The sequence below is a fragment of the Suncus etruscus genome, chromosome 10 (genome assembly GCF_024139225.1).
Source record: "Suncus etruscus isolate mSunEtr1 chromosome 10, mSunEtr1.pri.cur, whole genome shotgun sequence".
Lineage (NCBI taxonomy): Eukaryota > Metazoa > Chordata > Mammalia > Eulipotyphla > Soricidae > Suncus > Suncus etruscus.
Genome location: NC_064857.1, coordinates 54956191 through 54960976, shown reverse-complemented (window position 1 = coordinate 54960976; position 4786 = coordinate 54956191). Strand labels below are relative to the sequence as shown.

At 42.1% G+C, this 4786-nt stretch overlaps 1 pseudogene; it reads left to right on the top strand.

Annotated features, from left to right (window-relative positions):
* Positions 1 to 907: 907 nt before the first annotated feature.
* Positions 908 to 1026, top strand: LOC126021313 (uncharacterized; annotated as a pseudogene).
* Positions 1027 to 4786: the final 3760 nt, after the last annotated feature.

Below are 4786 nucleotides of genomic sequence, written 5' to 3'. Positions count from 1 at the left end.
CTATTAGTGGTGCAATAAACATCTATTTGTCCTTTTGATAACTTCTGGTAGAGGAACTATATGGAGTGCTGGGGGGTTGAACTTATGCTTGTTACGTGCAAGGCAAGTGCACTCTTGCTGTACTATTGCTTCACCTGCTCTATTTATTTTATCTTACACACGATTTTTGAAAGGTCTTACCTATTTTCTAGTTCTTTTTGACAGCCGCTAGTATCCAGGCTTAAATGGCTTGTGAAAGTCCCAGGGTACCCCATTTGTTTTATTGTATCTCTATTTGTTTGCTCCTCATCACATAAATACAGATTTCCATGTGTGTCCTATTCCTTCCTGCATTAGAGAGTCACTGTGAGTTCACAGGCCTCCTGCAGCTGAGGTGCTGTGCATAGGTTAGTAATCTGCATTCACACACACACTTTTTATCATCACTTAAAACAACATTTCCCATTCCACCATGTTTGGTGCATAGAATTTAGGATTCTGCATCAGCAAAGTGATATCTAGCAGTGTTCATGGTCAAGTGCAGTGGCGAGAGTGCACTGGGTGCTACGTAAGTGTCTTCAGGTGCCTCACCTGACTTTCTTTGTACTCTGCCAGTCCAGGTTCTTCTTGGAGTCATGGATGAGTGCCAGAAGAAGTGAGTCGATCCTTTCAGCTTTAGAGGCGAATCACTCGCTTGTGGCTGTTCTGTTGACCATTATCCTTTTTTTCTGTCAGCATCACAGGGTACCTGGTACACAGAGCTGAAAAATTGAGATGAACTAATGACTGCTGATCAGCAGCCTGAGATAGATTATTAACTAGATTACTGACTCATGGTCCGTAGTGATCTTGGGGCTGCTTCTGCCTTTTGTATTCTACTGGCCTGGCCAATGTGAGGTGTGTGGAGGTTAATTAAAAGGGGAGTTGAGTCTACCACCATACCACCCTAAACGCGTCCAATCTCATCTGATCTCGGAAGTTAAGCAGGGTCGGGCCTAGTTAGTATTTGGATGGGAGACCGCCTGGAAATACTGGATGCTGTAGGCTTTAAAAAAAGGGGAAGGGGTTGAACACAAGGTAGGAATGGAATTCATCATGAAGGTTTTAGAACAGAAACAAAGATACAGATATTTTCCTGTTGCAAGCTGATGAAAAGTTTATAAGATGGCAGCACCTAAGAAATATCTGCATCAAATGAAGCTCATTTGGGGTGCATAGAATCCACATGTGCCAGGCCCCACATCATTCAAGGGAAGCTGACCTTAAGCCTTTCTTTGTTCTAGTTCTGGAATGTTCTCACAGGGGACCTCCAGAGCACTGGACCTTGGTCATGGATGTACTCCAAGACCTTTTGAGGTAGTGACCCAATTCACTCAAAGAACTTATTTCATTCCTGGTACAACATAGCTTCAATGCCTCAAAGGAGCCAATTCAAAAGAGAATATAGTATTTGAAGGGAACCATACTTCAAAGACTTGCAATAGGTGAATGAGCTGTTTGTCTCTGAGTTAGCCAAATCATCCAGTTTCATCCTCTATGTCCTCTGAGCACCTCAGGGTTCATTTCTGAGTATGGTTCAGAAACACATCCTAAGACATGATTCTCAGATTTCTGGTCCCATCCCATGTTGCAGATGGGCTCATGATATTTCTTAGGTATACTTGGCTTGCTATGTCCCTGGCTACATAGTGGGTGCTGGTCAGGGTTAGGATTAGAGTTAGCTCTGCATCTTTGTGTGTGTAAAGCCTGCACCCTACCCCCTTGCTTTAGTATTTCCACTGTATTTCTCTAGTTCTTTGATTGTAAACCAGTGCATAATGGTCCATATAGACAGCTCTGTGACCTTCAGTGCATGCTCTATTTGCAGGGTGTTCAACATTCATCCAAAATACTAACTCCATGATCCAGAGTCCTGAGCTCAGAGTTCCAGTGGAATGTGTCTTCACTGCCTAGCCAGCCAAACCAAAATCAATTTTCTTTGTCCTTTAATTTTTTGGTTTGTCATTTAATAATTTAATCTATTCAATAAATATTGAAATATGTAATTTAACATTTTCCCCCATCCTGCAAACCTTGCCATTTTGTTTTGCTGTCCTGCTTCCTGCCTCCTTAGGATATTACTCTAGAAATGGCTCACCTATAGTGTGTTTTGGGTTGGGTTCTGAACGTGACATATTCTAGGTTCCTACGAGTTGTTTGATGCCATCATCCAATTTTAGCATCAAATAAAATATAGGTGTGATACATTTTCATGTTAAGACTTTATCAGGAAAAGGATCATCAAGTTTTATGTGATCTTGTCACCTTTGTGCCATGCCCGTGTCAGAATGTATGCAGATTTCTGTGAGAGTTCTCAATTTCAGATTTCCCTGGGAGTGATGCCTATCAGAGAGTTGCTGTATATATCCTATTTTAGATTAAAAAAAAAACAACAACACTTGATTGCAGATTCAATAGGATGGAAGATTCCCATGTTGGTCCCATAAATAGCCACATACAGCTCTGTGCCCACTATGTTTCATCCTACCATCTATTTTTTGTCTGTGGAGGCCTTGTTGAAGTGATCTCAACTTACTCTCCATTTCTCAAGCATATATATATATATTTAGAGACAAGGTCTTGCTATGTTGCCCAGGCTGGAGTGCAGTGGCTATTCACAGGCACGATTCCACTACTGATCAGCACTGGAGCTTTGACCTGCTCTGTTTTCGACCTGGGCCGGTTCGCCCCTCCTTAGGCAACCTGATGGTCTCCCGCTCCCGGGTGGGGGAATTGTCACCATATTGATGCTGAACTTAGTGCGTACACCCGATTGGCATAGTGCACTGCAGCCCAGAACTCCTGGACTCAAGTAATTCTCCGGCCTCAGCCTCCCGAGTAGCTGGGACCACAGGCACGCGCCACCACGCCCGGTGCATATTTTTATTACCACCATCACACTTTATTTAAAGTGTTTTTGGAGGGGCATGATAAGGTTCAACCAAGTGAGGACTATCACCTAAGCTCTAATGAAGTTGCTGTAGCACTCCTGATACAAACCAAGAAAAAATTTGTACATTCCATGTGTTGGCTTATAGACCATGGTGATTCCTTTACATTGATTTTAGAACTGAGAACAACTTAATCATTAGGTTCAATGACCTAAGACTTGTTCTTGAGCCAGTTCATTTGGATGCATACTGACTTTTTTGGGAATGGGTGGGGAGTAAGTGATGCTTACAGTCCACTGAGAGTGTGTAACTTGATGTTCAGAACCTGGTAGTTTGGGGTATACTACCCAAAGGTGAATAACCTTAGTATATAGCAATACAGCAATAGGATAAGGTTAGGGTTAGGTTTGTGGAGGATTTGAGTGTTAGATTTTTCTGTTTTTATATTTCAAAAAAACATGTTAAATTTAGGGAAATGTTGAAATTTAGTCTATGGCACAGATTTGGGCATCCAACCAGATCAGGCTTACCATGTATTATGATTAGAATGATCATTATTGGTAGGGCTCCAATTGACTTATGAGATGCTAATAGGCAAGAGAGTATGTCAGGATATAAAAACAAGTTACTTTGAATCAGCCCTTTTTTTGCTCGAAGGAATTTAAAGGAAGTTATAAAAAGAACTTTTTAGGGGACCTCCAAGTCATATATAGAATTTTTTGGAAACTGATGGATGCAATTCAAAAACAGATTAAGGGTAAACACATGTTGAAACAATTGGCTTTTGAGAATATTAACAAGGATTGGCAAGCTATCCTGTGCCCCACCAAAGAAAAGGAGGACATTATCTGGTACTTGGTGGCATGTTGGAATGTTGGTTCTATTAAACATCAGCTGCAAGGGAAAGCTACTGAGGCTTATGCAGTACAGAGATAAACTCACAGTAAATGCTCAATTGTGGTAAATCAGGCCATTTCTGCAGAGAATATAGGGCCCCTCTTGGCATTTCCCGTTTGAGAGAACCACCTGAACTTTGTCCATGGTGTTTCAGAGGAAATAATTGGGCAAGAGATTGGCACTCATTATTTGATGCCTCTACTAACCCTGTCTTGGAAAACTGAAGAAGGGGCCATCCCTAAGCCTTGCAGAATCAGCAGATATTTCCAATTGTAATGCCTCCCAAAAGAAAAAAAATTGGGGCACTTTAACTTTCAAGCTGCAGGGAACAGTCCCTTTAACTTTAATGGTTTTAAAAATGGAGAATCATGTGCAAAAGGTACAAGTTATTTTGGCCTTACCTCCATGCTATCTCTCTGTCCCCGTATTTTGATAAGTTTTTATTTTTCTTTCAGATTATATTGTTAATTATTCTGCCCAGTTCATGGGAATGCATGCTCAAATTAAGGTAACTTTATGTTGTGGCAATCTTGTCACTAGGTACCACACTTAATATTGGTCTTTGGGGCCGGAGACATAGCATGGAGGTAAGGCGTTTGCCTTTCATGCAGAAGGTCATCAGTTCGAATCCCGGCATCCCATATGGTCCCCTGAGCCTGCCAGGGGCGATTTCTGAGCATAGAGCCAGGAGTCACCCCTGAGCGCTGCCGGGGTGTGACCCCAAAATCAATATATATAATATTGGTCTTAGGCGATTTCTGAGCACAGAGCCAGGAGTAAGCCCTGAGTGCTGCCAGGTGTGACCCCCCCCCCCCCAAATATTGGTCTTAGGAAAGCTTTATCTACAAGTGTGAAATTCTCAGTGGTTCATGGCTATCTTAGTGTTTTTTTGTTGTTTTTTTTTTGCCACACCCAGTGACACTCAAGGGTTACTCCTGGCTATGAGCTCAAAAATGGCTCCTGGCTTGGGGACCATATGG